The sequence below is a fragment of the Chlorocebus sabaeus genome, chromosome 16 (genome assembly GCF_047675955.1).
Source record: "Chlorocebus sabaeus isolate Y175 chromosome 16, mChlSab1.0.hap1, whole genome shotgun sequence".
NCBI lineage: Eukaryota > Metazoa > Chordata > Mammalia > Primates > Cercopithecidae > Chlorocebus > Chlorocebus sabaeus.
In genome coordinates, this window is record NC_132919.1 from 74,751,411 (window position 1) to 74,770,438 (window position 19,028).

A 19,028-nucleotide genomic window follows, 5' to 3' on the forward strand; every position below is an offset into this window, starting at 1 on the left:
AAGACAGCTTTGTCTGCCCCACAAGGCATCTGAAACAGTGCCATCCGAAACTGTGCCCACAAGCACCCACCTGCAAAAAGATACAGTGCCGGAACAACAGCAGCTGCGTCCTCACACGCAGATGAGCTGATCCAGCCTTTGAAGGAGCCAATTAACCAGAGATGGGTTAATTCCTTCGCCAGACCCGAGGTATTGAATCCAGATAATCCCCACTCCAGAGAAAAGGAAGCAGTCTGTGACAGACAGGCAGAGGGACAGAGGGACAGATGGGAGCTCACATAGGGAAAAGAAGAAGCATGAAAATTGGAGTTAAAGAAATCAGGGACTTTCAGGGCATGCAGATCAGAGCCGATGGGAAGTCCCAGAGAGCTGGATAGGACGGTAGTGGAGGCTGGGATTATCCAGAACTTGTTTTGACACAGGTAGACCTCGCTCAGCTCAGCACCCGCTAGGTTGACTTTCTAGGATGACAAAATAACCAGCCAGCCCTGCCAATTCTGGGAGAAATCAGCCAGTGCCGTTGTTTGGCTTTTCTTTGACCAAACAATAGTTGATTGGCTGGAATTTTCACTTTCCCTGAGTTGTTAGCTCCTGCCGGGAGCTAGTCAAAGTCCTGCGCTTAGCTAAGAGTAGACCCCAGAGCCTTCTCTCCCAGCCAAGAGCTGATCGACCTGTCAGTGGGGGAAAATCTCTCAATCACTCACCTCTACTGACTGAATATTGAGAGGAAAGTGTTTTGGTTTGTTGCTTGTAAACAAAACAATCTAGAGTGATCCAGAAGTTCTATCAGCTCTAATCTCTTTCATCAAGTTATAGGCCCAAAAACAGTACTAGAGACCCACCCACATTTTTAAAGCCCCAGAAAGCCTACGTGTGTGTGTGTGTGTGTGTGTGTGTGTGTGTGTGTGTGTGTGTGTTTGGTAGCCTGTATCTGGAAGTTTTTATTTTTATTTTCATTTTCATCATTAGTCTTATTCTTGGTTATCTCTACTTGTTTGATGTGACAGAGTCACAGCTATATTCACAAGAAAGAAAGCCGAAGCATTTGGGCAAATAGGCAGATTCCAGTCTACTCCCCAACCCCCTACCCCTCCATTTAGCCCCATCAGTCAGAGGGCCCAGGAGGGAAATGGGAGTGGAATAGGAGATTGAGGAACAAGATTCGCTTGGCTGACAGTGGTCTTTCCTTCGTTTAGTAGTTTCTTTGGAGGGACTGATGAGGGAGAGCAGAATCCCAGGAAGGGAGTGGAGGAGGTGGAATGCTGCCATCAGTGAAATGGAGAAAGAAGGAAAGAGGGGGTTGCTGGTTGGGGGTAAATCAGTCCCTTTATAATTCCACGATGTTTGCATCATTTTGGCTTCTCAGAGGCTGCGTTTTGAGGAGACACCAGAAGCCTGGGAAATTCGCTTGCTGGTTCTCAAGTTAGAGTCCCCCTTCCCGGGGCTCCTTCTGGGGACTCCGGGGGAGGGGGGGGTCTCTCTGTCCATCCTGCAGCTCCTCTCCCGGCATAGATGCCCCGCGCCCCCACCTTGGGCCATCCTTATCTGCCTGTTCTCCACCACGATTGATCCTCCAGGGTAGCCAAGGCTCTTGCTGACTACAAAAGCATCCCTAGGATTTCCTTCTTGACCCGGTTCAGGCATATCTCTTTATATTTCCATGCCTCGGTTTCCCTATATTTTTACTGCGGAGGACTCAGAAGACAGCTGAGGCTATTGTCCGGGGAGGAAAAGGGAGAATTCGGGCAAATCTGTGGGTAGGGGCCCAGACCCAAGACCCGTGTTTCTCCTGCGTGGGTTGGAGTCTGTCTCAGGTCGCTCCAGGAACATCGAGAGCCCGCACCGCCGAGAGCCCGCGCCGCCGTCCAGCGGGAAGCAGCGGACTCACAGGGGCCTCCAGCCACCTCCCCGCTCCCGCCCCATGTTTTTCCTGGGCCTCCAGCTCCGTGGAGAGAGCGTGAGAGTTCTCGGCCTGCGAGCTTCCTCACCAAATCCCCGAGAACTGACGCAGGCACAGAGGGCCGGCTGTGTTTTGCGTAACGCACCGGAGACAGTCCAATCCAGCTAGATGGCCCGAAGCGGGGCCCAGCGGTCGGGAGTGTAGGTCTAGAGAAAGAGGGTCTCCCCATTTTCTTCCTCCGGCTGCTCGTCACCCATCGCCTACCCGAGCAGAAGCGGGGCGCAGAGGGGCGCAGAGGGAGGCATTGCCCTCCAGGAGTATCTGTTTCCATTGGGGTATGGTGAATGCCATCTCGGCCCACGCTCCACTCCCAGGGCCCCCTCGGTTCCTCCAAAGGCGTCCACCCAGAAGCAGCAGCCCCAGTGCTGCGCGTTGACTCCCGCCAGCCAAGTCCCGCCGAAACAGGGTCTCCTAGAGCGGGCTCCACTGGGTCCCAGGGCGAAAAGGTCCGAAGATCTACACTGCCAGAGAGAACTGGAGAACTCGGGAAGCCCAGCAACGACAAATAGGTTTCAGTTTGGCTTAGTTTTTGGTGTGAATGGTGCAAATAATTTCTCCTCTTCACTCTTCAGTTGATCTCAGCTGCATAAAGCTGCTTTGCGAGCTAAAAGGAAATTAGTATCTATTCCTCCCCAACCCCTTCCAACAATTTTTTTTTAACCCGGGCTACCAGCTTAAGCAACTGCTTAGATATCGTTCTTGTTGAATTAAGCTCTGAAAGCTTGCCTCAGAAAAAAAGTTTTTATTTTAAAAAATGAATTACTAGGTCAGCAGTCTGATTTTCGTTGGTTTTAATTATCTGAGAAAACTCTGCCTTTTAGTTGTAATAAAGAGTATGTAGACCAGACCTTAATACGCAGAAATGTAATTAATTTAAAATTTTTCATATTTTCAAAATTGTCCATAGTAGTTTTATTACCTACATATATAAAAACAAGCACTACTAAAATAATTTCCCGATTTTGATCTATCTTTAAAAAATAGGGGCCAGTGTAGTGGCTCACATCTGTAATCCCAGCACTTTGGGAGGCTGAGATGGGAGGATCTCTTGAGCCCAGGAGTTCGAGACCAGCCTGGGCATTAGAGTGAGAACCCCCGTCTCTATTTTTTTAAATAAAATAGAGAAAAAGAAAAAATAGGTAATGTATGCTAAAGGAAAGCGTCATAAGTTACATTGGGGACATACATTAAAAAGCAAAATAAGTCTTCCTCTCACCTCTTATCCCAGCTTCCCTTCTGAAAAGCAACTACTATTCCCATAGTATCTTTACAGAAATGTGTATAAATAAAAATTTTTAACACAAATGACAACATTCCATATATCAAGCTTTATATTTTGCCTTGTATTTTGAAAACTTAGTGCATCTTAATGATGATTTTATACCTTTACTACGGTCTCTTCCTTTATAATGGTTTCATTTTGTATTCTGAATATATCTTAATTTATGTAACTAGATGACAATTGAGAAATACTTAGATTGTTTCCAATTTTATTTGCTTCTTTTTTCAGGTGGTGCACACAATATACACTATTCTGTGTATATGGAAGTATAACTGTATGATATATTCTTAGAAATGGGTGATCTCAAAGGACTTGTGCATTTTTAAGTTTTGAAGTAGTTGAACATATTTTCAGAATTACAAGCAATTTGTATGTTCTTTTCCAGAAAACTTTGTTCATGTTTTCCCATTTTCTGTTGTTTTCCATTGTTCTCATAATTTGTTTTTATTGTATTTTGCGTTTCGTTGTTTTCATAATTTGTTTTTATGGTATTTTGCTAAAATGTGAGATTGTGTTTCGGTTTGGTTTTGTCAATAAAAGTTATGCTCATGACTAATGCAAAGTCTATCCGTCTATACTTATTGGAATTTTCCCGACAATTTTTCCCGGAGATGGAGGACAAAATGGAGGGGATGCCGAATGTGGACTACTGTCAGCTTAGATTTTTTTCTCTCATGGAATTCTGACCTTATTGAAAAAGATGGGGAGAGGTTTGCTTTGTTTCTTAATCATTTTTTCGCCATCTCTGACTGTCTTTAAGGTTAGAAGACACGGAAAAGTTCCACGTTAGACCGGGATGGAAAAAGCTGGATCACTGCAGAACCAAGATCTCAGTCCTGGCGTCCCCATCTCCGCCCCGGCAGCCTCCTTCGCTCTAAGCCTCAGCCTAGAGCAAACTCCCCTCGGCAGGTCATCAGTCTCCCACGCCGGAGCCTCACGGAAAACCACTAGAAGGAAAGGAGGTTAGGGTCTAAGCTGTAGCCCCTCCAGGCAGCTGGCTTGTTGACATTACCCCTTCCTCCCAGGCAGAGGGGTGTCGGTCAGGCAGAAGGGTGTCGCCTTGGCCTCCAGTTCCTAGTGAACTGAAAGAAAGTAGCCGGTCCCCACTCTCAGCTCCTGGGACCTGGTGATCGCCATGAGCTTATGTATGTTCCCTGGAGGACAAGCGGCTGCTTAGGAGTGGGACAGTAAGGACTAGGCTGGGTCGGGAGGGCTGGTGGGGCAGGAGTTGGGGGCCAGGTAGGAAAGCCAGGGGTCGAAAGGATCAATCCTAGGGACCTCAGAGGCCACTCTGGCTCTTTCGAGAGGCACCGCATCTTTCTCCGGACCCCCCCCCCCCCCCCCCCGCTCAGCCAATCGCCCCAAAGTCTCCAGGCAGGGGCTCGGCATTCCCAGTCTTGGTCGCAAAAGCAGCCCTTTCAACCCCACCGAATTTCCCCTGGTGTGAAAAGCCGCCATCGCCAGCATTTTGCCGGGGTTTATGCCTCAACCCCGCATTCCAGTCACTTCCATGAATTATTTGGAAGACAGAATGGTTTGTGCCCGTGTATCCTACCTGGAGCATAGACAAGAAACGGACAAAAAATGAAGGCAGATTTTTAGAGGAAAGGCAGAGAGAAGTCGGCCTTACAGAGTTCCATGGCTCCGAGCCTGGTCTACCTAATCCAGGAGAGGAAATCACTCACACTTCCTGAGCATGCTCTGTGTGTTAGGAACTTGCCAGCAGCTTCCAAGGTGGAGCTGACTTCAGTCAGCCTCAAACGCCTTACCGCAGCGTTTAAAGTTTGAAATAGAGATAGACTTTCCCCCAAGGGTTTGTTAATAAGTTTTACCCCCTCAGAATTATTGGACGTGGAGTACAGGATTTGGTAAATTAAAATTTTAAGTTTTTATTTAAAAATCATTTTTGGCCTGGTGCAGTGGTTCACGCCTGTAATCCTAGCACTTTGGGAGGCTGAGGCTGAAGGATCACTTGAAGCCAGGAGTTAGAGACCAGCCTGGCCAACAAAGTAAAAATTATTAGCTGGGGTGGTGGCACATGCCTGTAGTCCCAGCTACTTGGGAGGCTGAGGTGAGAGGATTGCTTAAACCCAGGAGGTGGAGGCTGCAGAGAGCTATGATCACGCTTGTGAATAGCCACTGCACTCCAGGCTGTATGATACAGGGAGACTGTCTCAAAAACAAACAAAAAAAAACCAAAAAAAACAATTATTCAGATAATGATGTATTCAGATAATGAATTATTATAATTATTTTGCCGAAAGTCCTCTGCCAGGTGTGGCCCGGGGGCTTTCTTATCTGATTTCTGACCAAACAACATTTAACTTTTTGGTCCCATTATCAGGTTATTTCAGGTGAAAAAAAGGTTTGTCCAAACAGTTGCGCGAGTTAGTGTAAACTGAACACTTGTGCTTAAGATGTCTGCTCCTGTCTAGAAGGGGAGGTGGTCCTTCCAGGAAGGAAAAGCTCCCATCCCTACAACACACACATTTCCGCCCTCCCTTGCAGGTGCCAGTGCCCTCAGGTGTGCATGGATGCCATTCCCCATGCTTCCACTCTGCCTCTCTGTCCACAGCTTGTCTTCCAGAGTGTCGGGGAAAGAGCTGGGGAAGAATCTAAGGGTGGAGTTAGTGTTGCACGGTAGTGGCAGTGGGGGTGCCCGAAGCAAGCAGCTGCAGCAAGAAAGACCGGATTTATAATGGCAGCTCCCTCCACCCTGGACAGATAGTCTGCGAACCTGGGGCCTTAACTCACACAGGCTTTGTCCACACTCCATGATACCAGGGGGAAGCCAAAATCATCCTGATGCTTCACATCAACTGGTTGTTTCAGTGAAGATGCTGTCTCCTATCAGTCTGATCCCATTTGTGGGCAAGATCTTTAAAAGCAAAGGGAAATAAGAAGCTGAGAATATGTTTTAATATTAACAGTCTGAGTGGACAACTCAATTCTTCCCTCTTCCCCTCATATTCAGGGGAGAGGGGGGAAAGATTTTAAGCCTCAATTTGTGAAAAAACATGTTGACCTTCTGCCCTCCCTGGTGGGTGCCACTGCACCTGACGTCACTTTCCCCTTTCTTTCTCTTTAGTTTTACTGTTTCCTGGAACTCTTCTGAGGCAGTCACTGTCTAGGCAGGCAAGCGAGTCGTGTCGGAGTAGAGGGTAAGAGGACACTGTTAGACCACCTGGGTGTGGCGCAGTAGAGGGTGAGAGGACACGGTTAGACCACCTGGGTGTCACAGAAAGTTTGCTGCAGTCAAGAAGCCTGAAGGAGGGATGGGGGCTGGGGTGGAGGAGTGTATGGTGAAAGACAACGGTGGTGTGGTGGAGTCCACTGCCTAGGAAAGCACAGACGCACCTCCAGGCGACCCCCCAGCCTGGGGTCGGGAAAAGGACAGGCTGAGAAGTCTAGAAAGGCAAAGAAGTTAACGATGTTTGGCCGTCTGAGGTCTTATCAGTGTGTCGGGGTCAGGTGGGGGCCGAGGCAACAAGCTCAGGCAGACACCAGCGGGGGCTGGGACGGTGCAGATGAAGAGGGGCTGCTTGGGTGACAGCCCGCTCCACTGACCCAACCTGGGACAAGGTAGTGGCTGGATTAGGGACTGGGGTGCATCTTGGAGCCCCCAGGTGAGAGGAAAGGGAGGAAGGGAGTGACTGGTGAAACATTAACCCCCTCAGGGTTCTGAAGGGAAGGGGAACATCCTTAGAGGACACAGTGAGAAGACAAACGTCCCTTCATCCTGAGATTCCCTTGGAAATCCCCTGAACTCCTATCTCCTGGCTGATGAAACAGAGCAAGTTGTCTCTGCCTCCAGCACCCGTCTCCAAGCCTAAAGGAGAGTCTCTCAGCCCGGTTTGGGGATAAACCGGAAACCTTTAGTCATTTGTCAGGGAATGCCCCAGCCTGCTTCACGCGAGTCTTAAAATGACTCGGAGGTGAAATGGAGCGCATTACCCTCTCTTCCGCCCCGACCCTCAATCTTTGGCAGCTAGGGGCAGGGATGGGGCGAGGTGGAAGAGCGCCCAGGGACCCCTCCGGGTTCTCCCACGGTTTCGCGCATCTGGGCCTGGCGAGCGCCTTTGGAAGGAAGGGCCTGGGCGCAGTAGGGATGCCTGGGAGGCTGGGGAGTGGCGGGGGCGTTTCTTGGCCCGGCAGGGTGGGGTTTCCAAGCGTGATCTCCTCGCCCTGGCAGAGCTGGGGACACCGGGTGGGGGCAGGCTCGGGGGCTTTCCTGCGGTGAATCAAGCTTGTGACCTCAGGCCGTCCAGGCCTCGCTCCGCAGGGTAAACATCCTCTGCGCTTTGGAAACTGGTGGGACTAGAAAAGAGGGGGCGGCAGGGAGAGGGAGGGGGCGGCAGGGAGACGGACGGGGAAGGGAGGGATTCTGAGTGGAGGAGACGTTCTGAAATCCTCTCTCCTGCCAGAAAACCAGGGCGGCCTTCCGATCCGGCAGCTAGGCTGCCTGCTTGAGACCAAAGCAGGAGCATCAATCACATGGGGCGTGGTTTCTCTCGGGCTAAAGAACGGCTCACGCGGGCCTGGGGAATGCGACTATGGAAATGACGAAGCTGGAAGGGCTGGGTGGCGGGGGAAGCCGGAGGGCACAGCTTCCAGAATCCCGTTTGTTAAGAATCACCTGAAGGACGTTTCTCTGAAGGGAGAGCGGGCATCTGTGAAGGGTTACGGGCACATACTGTCAACTTTCCCTAGCACAAGAGTGGAAATCATACTCCTTGGAGAGGGATTTTGTCACTGAACTTTAAGGAAATGATTACAGGGCTGAGCTTGGTTACTTATGCCTGTAATCCTGGCGTTTTGGTAGATGGAAGTGGGAGCATCGATTGAGGCCAGGAGTTCTAGCCTAGGCAATATAGCGAGACTCTCGTCAAAAAGAAGAGAAGAAAGAATCTCATGGCTGTCATTTTTAATGTTGATGGTGTGGAGGGAGGTTGTTTTGACTCCTATTTCCATTCTTGGGCCACTGGCAAGGCACAGCAGGACAGGGCAAAGCTATGAGGTTACATAGACCCAGCTTAGACCCCAGTCCTATTCCCCAGCAGCTTCAGGCCAGGGGAACGGTCTTCATCTCCCAGAGCAGAGTCTCCTTATAGGTAAAATAACTGCAGAGTTGATGCTGGAATTAAATCAATGCAGTGGTGAGCCCAGCGCTGCAGAGCCCCGTGCTTAGTGACCAAAATAATGTCCTGCCTGCCTCATCTTCCTCTAGGATTTTTGCCAAGGCCAAACAGTGCGTGTTCCAGAGAAAAACCTTCGGACACTTGACCTCTGCCCCATCTCAGCCCAGTGACCAAGATGACTGGGAATTGAATCAAAGGAAAATCACCTAAGCCCACTCTTCTCCACAGCAGGTGAGCAGAAGGAAGGAAGGAAAGAAGGAAGGGAGGAAGGGAAGAAGGGAGAGCTCAGTTCCCTTTCGTGGTTCACCTGGTGGTCCTCCACACCAGGAGACCTAAGGGCTCTGAGGAGGGCCAGGCGCGGTGGCAGCAACACTCCTCAGGGCCTGTTTCAGCACCCCACTTAGATGGCACATGAAAAATTCAGGATGAATGCCCTGGCTGAAAGCTCTTCCTGGGTTTGGGACATCAGAAGACCTTCCCGGGATGGGATCTTGTCTCTGGAGTAGCTATGACCTGGACGTAGTAAACCTGTTTCCTACACTGTAAATTGGAGTAACCACCATTCCCTGCCAGTCTTCCTCTGGAGTCCTAATGGGAACAGTGACGGAATGAAGGTGACCACGCTGGAACCCGAAGCGCTGTTCCCCTCCGTGGCTTCACACTGATCTCCACACTAGAATTCCGTTTCTGCAGTTCAAGTTCAAACTACTGTGGTCGGGGAAGGGCTACAGAGGTCCCGCGTGGCCGTGGAGCCACCGGCCTCATCCAGTCTTGCTCGGGACACATACTGGGTTTACACTCTCTCTCGGGTTCAGTTTCCTTATCTGTAAATGGGGCTCGTATCCCCCTCGGAAAGCGGTTTTGGGGATAATAAAGCTTGTAAAAGCGCTTTGCCCCAGTGCTTGGCACATCACACGCGCTACATTAACAATGTCGTGTACACGCAGGAACCGGAGGAATCCGATTCCACGCTCATTCTGGAACCGAATTCACCTCTGAGGCTTTGGGGCTTCAGAGCTGGAGCCGCTTGGGCGAAGCGAGCAGAAGAGCGAGAAGGAACGGGCTGGTCCGGCCCTGCCCTGAGCATTTCTGCTGAGACCCTTGGTCCTGCTTCTTCCAGCTTCCGGAGGATTTCTCTCTGCCCCAGCTGGGGCGAAGGCCCTTTGGCCCTGCGTTGCACGTGGCCGCGGTGCGGGTTCAGGCTCTGCGCTGGAACCTGGGTGCCTGGGCCCCGCCTGCGAGACTCAGCGGCTGGGAGCACTTTTCTCGTCGACCCAGGATCTTTTTCCGCCAAGGAGAGCGGGGCTCAGGGACTCCGGACTGGGCTGTGGGGCGCAAGGTTTTCCTCTCTGTGCGTCCTACTCCAATTCCAGGCAAATTCGCTAAGAAGAACCTTCCCGAGCGCGCCTTCTCCAACAGGACCTCCAAGCCAGCCTCACGCACGCATTCCTCGCTCCCTCCTGCGGAATCCCCACCTGCCCTATAACTACCCACTTCAGGTATGGGGGAATGGAGGAGATTTCCAACGATGCCCTCCACCTACAGTTTCCACGGCCCCTTCTGTTGAATGGTGTTTTCCTTTAGGGCCCCTAGAAGCAGAACAAAAGAAAAGGCTAAGAAAAAAAAAAAAAGAACCGGTGAATTGGCTCTGAGTCCAATAAACGATTCCTCTTTCCTTCTCCGCTCCTTTCCCTTTCAACAGAGCGATTGAGAAACGTTTCAATGATCAGCAAATCTGCTGGGAAATGGAGAACCAGAAGGGAATGTCCTATCCAACAGTTGGCTTTTCTTCTCTCAATAGAAGCCCAGTCTTTCCTTTAGATATGAATATAGCTACTGTGCATTTCTCCATTAATAATTATAAGTTTCTCAACTAGGTGGTGAGGGATATGAATTTTCATAGGTACATTGGGCCCTAGAGACACCAAGGAGCTTCAGGTCATAAGGGGGTCTATTCAGACTATGTCCAAGGACAACCAAATTATGGCATCAGAAACAAGAGGTCTTGATTCAGATCTTTCACGTTTTAATAAGGGAGGGGGATGCTGTTGATAAAGCAAAATGATTGAAAATATTTGTAAACATATACTTCTCACTGGACCTCCATTCATGTTGGTGGGTGTGGTAGACAGAATCAAGTAAGTCAACAAGCTGTTTCCTGGTTTAGAAACAAAAAATACCCCCAGCCCCACCCCCACTCTGGAGTCTGCTTCTCAACTACGAAATGGAAAAAAAGAACTCAAGTCCCATTTAGACTGTGGGAGCTCAGCCCATGAAGGGACTGTGGGAATTGACATGGAGAGTTTGGGGTGGAGAGGTGGAAGGGTGGAGGAAATGAGATGGGCAGCAGACACTGAGTCAGAGGCCTGAGACTAAGGCCTGGCTCTGTGTCCTTGATATCCCCAAGCCTCAATGTTCACATCTATAAGATGAGGATAATATTGATCTCACAGAACTGCTGTGAAGAATCAACAACATAATATATGTGACAATACTTTTTCAGTATCAGCCTTTCCTTGGCCTGGATCAAACTGAAAGGAGACTGTGGGCCAGGCGAGGTGGCTTGGATCAAGCCTGTAATCCTAGTGCTTTAGGAGGCCGAGGCAGGAATATCCCTTGAGCCCAAGAGTTTGAGACCAGCCTCAGCAACATAGTGAGACTCTATATCTTAATAAATAAATAAATAAATAGCCAGGCATGGTGGTGCATGCCTGCAGTCCCAGCTCCTCAGCGGGGAGAGTTGGGAGGATCACTGAGCCCAGGAGAGCAATGCTGCAGTGAACCATGATCTAGACACTGCTCTCCAGCCTGGGTGACAAAGCAAGACACTGAAAAAAAAAAAAAAAAGAAAGGAAAGAGAGAAAGAGAATGAGGAAGAAAGGACGAAAGGAAAAGAGAAAAAAAAGAAAAGAAAGAGTCGATGGCAAAGAAGGCAAGGGTCCAGCTTGGGCCCCAGCTCAGGGATGGGTGTGAGCATCCCCATGGCTACTTGATGCCCTGTCACGTGGGCTCAGCTGGCTTAGTCTCACCCTCTGCCAGATCCAGGGGGAAGTGAGAATCCATTACTGTAGGCCTGTCTCAGCTCCTGTTTGCTTTGGCTGCAGTGTGATGGTGTCTTGCTGACTTTGCCAACAGGATTTAGGTGTTTGCTCTCCCGCCCGGCATGGCTGCTAAGGCAGCTGGCATTCTGCTACTGCTTATCATGCTGGCTGAGACTTCCTGCTGCTGCTGTTTCCCCTTTCTCAGACGGATGGGGTCCTAATTTGTTATCACTGTCACAAGACTCCTATGCTTGAGAAAGCAGGGTGGTGAAAAGAGGCCATAGACTTTCCTTTTCAAATGGCTCCCCAAGAAGTACATACTCAAGGACTAAGATGAATCAGGAAGTATGCCAGGAAAAGAAATGAGACAGCCAGCCAGAAAAAAAACAGGCACAAACCCTAGATCTTTAAAGCACTTGCTTTGCTTTCCACACTTCTTTCCTCTTGCTTTCTGGGGACAATAGTAGATAGTGGGGAGTAAAGGAGAAGGGAGCCCCTTGCTGAAGGTCACCCCAGACCAGCCAGAGCCCACGGTTGGAGAGTCTTGGAGGAAGCATGATTATCATGTACCTGATGGGAAGAGCATGTGTTCAGAATAATCACGTCCCCTCGCATACCCAAGGCAACTCCCAGAGCCTCCAGCCACCTCCCCAGCACAGTGGGCATTCGGGAGACATGAAATACCCTCCATATGACACACTACCTGCTTGGCTCTAGGCTGCTAGTGAATAACTTAGTCATGGCTGGAGAATGCAAAATAATTGAAAGCAATGCTTAGTAAATTGCAGTTTCAAGGTCTTCATTGCCTTCCTAACAATTTACAAAACTCTTTTTATTGCTTTTTTAGATTCCTCGAGTTGAAATACCACTGCATGCTGTAATTAAGCTAAGTGACATGCCAGCTGTAAAGGCAAGGGTTGTGAATGATTCATTCAGTTCATGTAATCATCCAGGATGAGTGCGGGGAGGGAGCCTGCAACAGCTGCCAGTCTGCCTTGCTTACACTCTCTGCCAGGATGGAAGGAAAGCTGGAATCTAAAATCACTTTTTTTGTAAACAGGGTCGCCCTCTGTCACCCAGGCTGGAGTATAGTGGCACGATCATAGCTCACTATAGCTTCGACCTTGTGAGCTCAAGCAATCCTCCCACCTCAGTCTCCTGAGTAGCTGGGACTACAGGTGTGCCTAACCATGCATGGCAAATTTTGTTGCTGCTGTTGTTGTTTAGTAGAGACAAGGTTGCTGTGTTGCCTAAGCTGGTCTCAAACTCCTAGGCTCAAGTGATCCTCCCACCTCAGCCTCCCAAAATGCTGGAATTACAGGTGTGAGCCACACACCCAGCCTGAAGGCACCCTTTTAAGGCTAGTAAGAGTTACCCATGCTGTCTAAGGCAGCCTAATCCAGTGTGGGGTAAGCCAGACAAGTGGTTCCCAAACCTGGCTAAGCATCAGAACTCCCTGGCAGACCTTTTCGTTTTTTTTAATTTTATTTATTTAATTAATTAATTTATTTAGAGACAGAGTTTCACTCTTGCCCAGGCTAGAGTACAATGGCATGATCTTGGCTCACCACAACCTCCGCCTCCCAGATTCAAGTGATTCTCCTGCATCAGCCTCCTGAATAGCTGGGATTACAGGTGCCTGCCACCACGCCCGGCTAATTTTGTATTTTTAGTAGAGACGGGGTTTCTCCATGTTGGTCAGGCTGGTCTCAAACTCCCGACCTCAGGTGATCTGCCTCCCTCGGCCTCCCAAAGTGCTGGGATTATAGGTGTGAGCCACCGCGCTCGGCCAGGCACAGTTTTTTAAATCCAAGTTGACCTCACCCTTGCTCTGAAGTGACTAATAAAGTCTAGGGAGAACCACAGGTCCTTACAACTGCCCAGATATCTCTGAGCCTGGAGATGAGAGAACCTGCCCCATCCAAGATGGCTATTTTTAACAACTTAGTCTTCAGGAACGTCACTTTTGCACTTGGAAACTTTTCCTTCAGTGTTGCTTTCGTAAATCTGTCTGGGGACAAGAGTTCATCCAACTGCTTTAGGAGCAGATACCTTGATCTTTATCCTCCCAAAGCTCCTTCTCCTAATGTTCCCAATTTCTTTCAGGGGACTCAGTTCCTCTGAAACCTTCTTTATTTTTCCTTTATCCTCTGCCACACAGTCAGCTGCTAAGTCCCAGCTCTATGATATTTTTCTCACTTACCTCTTTTTTTTTTCTTCCAGCTTATCGAAGTATATCTGCCTCCTTTTCTTTCCCCCAGCCAGCCATCCTGATAGAGGCTGCAAGGGCTTGAATCCTGGACCACTGTATGAGACTCCCAAGCCCTCTCCCACCTTTGGGTCCCTCCCCTTGCCAAACCATTCTACCATTTACTACCAGATTCATCTTCCTAACGCTAAATAAAATCTCCCACTCAAAAACCTTCAGCAGTTTCTCACTGCCTGCTGAATAAGGTAAACACTACCCAGGATAACAGTTTAGATCCTCTGCAATATTTATTCATTCAGCAAATATTTACTGAATTCCTATTATGTCCTAGGTACTAAACTAAAAGTAGAGAATATAAAGATGTAGAGACATGGTACATTCCAGTGGACAGACAGTTGCACAAATTCATTATCATGAGGAGTGCAATAATGGTAATACAAACAAAGGGTCCCTGGGTTTCCAATATGGTCTCTTAATCTATCTTTCCACCTTCATCTCCCAGTTTCCTTTCTGATCCAGCCAAAATGGACTAGACCTCACTTTTTTGTTTGTTTTGTTTTTTTTGTTTGTTTGTTTTGAGACGGAGTTTTGCTCTTGTTGCCCTGGCTAGAGTGCAGTGGCGTGATCTCAGATCACTGCAACCTCCATCTCCTGGGTTCAAGCAATTCTCCTGCCTCAGCCTCCCAAGTAACTGGGATTACAGGCACCCGCCACCACACTTGGCTAATTTTTGTATTTTTAGCAGAGACAAGGTTTTGCCATGTTGGCCAAGCTGGTCTCAAACTCCTGACCTCAGGTGATTCACACTCCTCGGCCTCCCAAAGTGCTGGGATTACAAGCGTGAGCCACCATGCCCAGCCTAGACGTTACCTCTTGATCATGTGCAACGTTTTTAGTTTCTTCCAGGCCTCTATACCTCAGTCCATATCTTACTTCCACCTTTTAAAATTCTATTTATCAGCCAGGTACGGTGGCTCACACCTGTAATCCTAGCACTTTGGGAGGTTGAGGCAGGCGGATCACGAGGTCAAGAAATCGAGACCATCCTGGCCAACATGGTGAAACCCCGTCTCTACTAAAAATACAAAAATTAGCCGGGTGTGGTGGTGCACGCCTGTAATCCCAGTTACTCGGGAGGCTGAGGCAGGAGAATAACTTGAACCCGGGAAGGAGAGGCTGCAGTGAGCTGAAATCACACCACGGCACTCCAGCGTGGCGACAGAGTGAGACTCCATCTCAAAAAATAAAATAAAGTCCTCTTTATCTTTTTCTGCCAACTCAAATATCGCCTCCTCCAATGAAGTGGACTTAGTCCTCCCAACTAGGTGTGAGGGTGTTTCCTTCTCATCTACTGACACTCTTTTTTAGTGGCACTTAACTCAGGCTAGTTATCTGTGCACCCACCTTCCTCCACTGCACACTCTTCGGGAGCAGGAACTGCCACAGCATTTTTCTGTCTGGCAGAAGCACTCAGTAGACAGTTGCTCTGCACAGCCCTATGAGTGAACAGGCAGGAGGTGAGTGGGGCTGGGAAGGCAGCCTGACATTGCGCCTTCTCATTGGATAACCCTGAGCTGTTAAAGCCTCTAGACAAGATGTGGCTACACAATTTGGCAGGCCTACTGCAAAATGAAAACGCAGAGTTCCATGTTCAAAAATGATTCAGAATTTCAAGATGGTGGCAATAAGGCATTAAGCCAAACACAGGGCTCTTCTAAGTGCAGGACCCTGTGCGACTGCACAGATTGCATGCCCTGTCTCTAGGAGCAAAGGTGCTGGCACCACAGTGTCCCATAGAAAGCCAAATAATTCTGGCATCATCTTATTAAGAGACTTCCTTTTTATCAGCTCAGGAACCTTGACTGGCTGGAACTGGTGACCAGGGAGAAAAGGGGAGAGATGTAGAGATTCCAGGAAGCCCCTTTTCAGCAAGTCTTACATCTTTTGCTTGACCCAGGCTATGATCTCTGACAACCTGATGAGAACAATGGGAAAAGTGGCCTCACATCAGTCTGTTTTGAGCCTTCTGAATGGCGTCAGGAATGGGCTTGTGGAGGCTGGGATGGCAATTAAGTTTTTACTTGTCTGCTGGGATAACCAGGCCTTGGCTTTTTTTGCCATCCTGGTGGGCCTTGACTACTTACTAAAAAGAACACTATCCCGGAATCCTTGAAAACCAGGCCCACATGGGGATGACGTGTACACATGTGTGTTTCAGAGCTGGACACAAATGACTTGAGTCTAACGTCTCCATTCAATATCTTGGATAATTAAGGTCATTTGCCTGAAGGGTACTGTGGGTTTCAAGCATCCCAGGTTTCCCTGACATTCTTGAGGCCAGAAATTCATTCTATTGGAAATCCTTAAGGCAAAGCCGGGTCAACACTGTGAAGCAAGTGCTTGTCTTCCGAAGTTACTTCTTTCACCTCTGCCCCACACACCCCAAAGGTCTCACCAGGGAATGGACTCAGGAAGAGTGAGTGAAGCAAAATGGATCACATTCCTGGAAAGGGCAGATTGTGAGCTGGCAGATAAGGAAAGATGTTATGCCTGGGGTCTAGCCAGGCCCTGTTGGGCACAGTTGGAGGAGTCAGAGTGCCCCAGAGAGGGCAACAGCAGGCCCTGGGCTCCTAGTAAAGAGGGCAGAGCTTACTGTAGACCATTTGTCCCAAGAAAGTCTTCAAAGGTTCCTGACATATTTTCAATGTATTCGGAACTTTTTTTTTTTTAAACGGAGTCTCGCTCTGTCGCCCAGGCTGGAGTGCAGTGGCGCGATCTTGGCTCACTGCAACCTCTGCCTTATGGGTTCAAGCGATTCTCCTGCCTCAGCTTCCTGAGTAGCTAGGACTACAGGTGCCTGCCACCACACCTGGCTAATTTTTATATTTTTAGTAGAGATGGGGTTTCGCCATGTTTGCCAAGCTGGTCTTAAACTCCTGACCTCAGGTGATCTGCCTGCCTCAACCTCCCAAAGTGCTGGGATTACAGGCATGAGCCACTGTGCCTGGCCTGGAGCTTTCTTAGTGAGGGGTACTCAGGATAACTGTCTCCCCACAACCTTCCCTTCCCATTCTCCCTCCAGATCAGGCTCCTCCTCCTGGCAGTAAGCATGGCAATTTCTTTTATTAATGGATGCCTGAAGGGAAAGTGTAACATTTCTGCAGGTTGATAGAAGAAGCATCTTCAGGCTGGGTACTCTCGCCTCACCTCTGTTTTCACTGGTGAGATTAAGTTGGGCTGCTGAGGGAGGTCGCCAGAAGATGCTCAGGCACTGAGGTGGCAAGTCTTTGGGCTGGAGGGGATAGGCGGAGGTCGGGCCTTGACCTTGTGAAGTTGCAGCTGCCTCAGTTATCTCACTCAGGGCTCAGAGTTATGCACTATGCCCATCCCTGACTTCATCTTTTATCCTGGAGATGAAGACCAACTGGCATAGTTCTGTTGGTGGACTGAGGGCTTTTGACTCCTGGAAATCATGAGTCCTTCTCTGAAACACTACACCCCAAGTTGCTTTATCTGGGCGGAATATTCTGGATGATGGTGCCATGTGAGGAACCCAGAGAAGTGCCACTCGTAGGGCAACTGGGGTGTGTCCTGGGGCAGCACCAATCCAACCCCAGAAATCATGGTCCTGTAGCACTGTAAGCTAACTGGGAGGGCACAAAGGCAGGGCTGTTGGCCCCAGTGCTGCTAATAGGAGCTAATGGAAGACAAGGATATCTAGATGAGGAAACAAAACTTCAGTTGATTCTGTGAACATTGGAGACACTGTCGGAAGAGACAAACCGTTTCCTGCAAGTTGAGCGGTAGGAAGAGAAAAGTGGCAGAGATCCAGTCTGATTCTGGGAAAAAAATACATATATATATATTTTTAGATTTTCCTTTAAAATTGCCTCCAGAATATTAAAGTCAATTAACTCATCATCACCATTCATATCTAGTGGATCAAGAGATGCTTAGGTGACTCATACCTGTAATCACCAGAAACTCATTCTACCTACACAACATTCATCTTCCTGCAGCCTTCTTGCCTGAAACATTGGATATGGATCATTTAAGAGCAGCCAAGATGGCTGGCTGGAGAGAATGTTATAGTGGTTAAGAAGCTGTATGCCCTTGGACAAGTTACTTAACCTCTCTCAGCCTTGGTTTCCCCATTTGGAAAAAGACAACAACAATGCCTTGAGGACTGAGACAATATATGAAAAGCTTTTAGTACACCAATGGGAAGTGTGTCTTGGGCCAGTTCATGCTGGGCTCATCACCATCAGCACAATATCATCCTCATCAGCAATAGTATCACCATCACTGCAGGTACCATTGATTCAGTAAGATGCCAGGCATCCCACTTTACCAAGCCATGAGTCATCCTTAAAATCTTACAAAATGAAGCCAGGCACAGTGGCTCATGCCTGTAATCCCAATTCTTTGGGAGGCTGAGGCAGGTGGATCACTTGAGGTCAAGAATTTGAGACCAGCCTGGCCAACATGGAGAAACTCCATCTCTACTAAAGCTACATCCAAAAATTAGCCAGGAATGGTGGCACACCTGCAGTCTCAGCTACTCAGGCGGCTGAGGCAGGAAAATCACTTGAACCTGGGAGGTGAAAGTTGCAGTGAGCCAAGATCACACCACTGTATTCCAGCCTGAGTGACAGAGCAAGAGTCTGTCTCAAAAAACAAACACACAAAAAACAAAAAAATAAACAACAGCAGCAACAACAACAACAAAAACAGAAAGAAAAAGTTAGCCAGCAGAAGCAGGAGAATCAGCTGAACCTGGGAAGCAGAGGTTGCAGTAAGCTGAGATCGAGATCGCACCACTGAACTCCAGCCTGGGCAACAGAGGGAGACTCCATCTCAAAAAAAAAAAAAAGAAAGAAAGAAAAGAAAAAGTTAGCCAAGCATGGTGGCAAGCACCTGTCACCCCAGCTACTCGGGAGGCAGAAGTGGGAGAATCAGCTGAGCCTGGGAAGTCGAGGCTGAAGTGAGCCGTGATAGTGCCACTGCACTCCAGCCTGGATGACACAGTAAGACCCCGTCTCAAAAAAAAAAAAAAAAAAAGAAAGAAAGAAAGAAAGAAAATCCTACAAAATAGGTTGTTTATCCCCTAGAATTCAACTGTTATACAGATCTGCACCCTGGACTCAGTGACCAACCCCCTGTGAAAGTGGATCCAGAGGAAGAAGAACGAGATTCTAGCCACTAAAGCAGAAAAATGGAGGAGTTTGTCAGGGCTCCATTCCTCACATGGGTCAGGATGGGTGCCAAGTTCGTGGCCAGGTGGTATAGAGGAAGAAATATAGAGCTGTTTGTCCCGTCCATCACTTGTGTGAGGTTGAGCAAGTCATTTAACATCCTCAACCTTGAGTTTCTTCACTTGCAAACTGGGCATAAGGTA

The 19,028-nt window shown here is 48.7% G+C and overlaps 1 protein-coding gene across 2 annotated transcripts in view; it reads right to left on the reverse strand.

Annotated features, from left to right (window-relative positions):
• Positions 1–16,736: 16,736 nt before the first annotated feature.
• Positions 16,737–19,028, reverse strand: part of TTLL6 (tubulin tyrosine ligase like 6) — a 44,618-nt gene continuing 42,326 nt past the window's right edge. For both annotated transcript variants that reach the window (XM_037993050.2, XM_073005405.1), the window contains one exon: positions 16,737–17,469. The gene's annotated coding sequence lies outside the window, so the exon portion shown is untranslated. The remainder of the gene's footprint in view (positions 17,470–19,028) is intronic.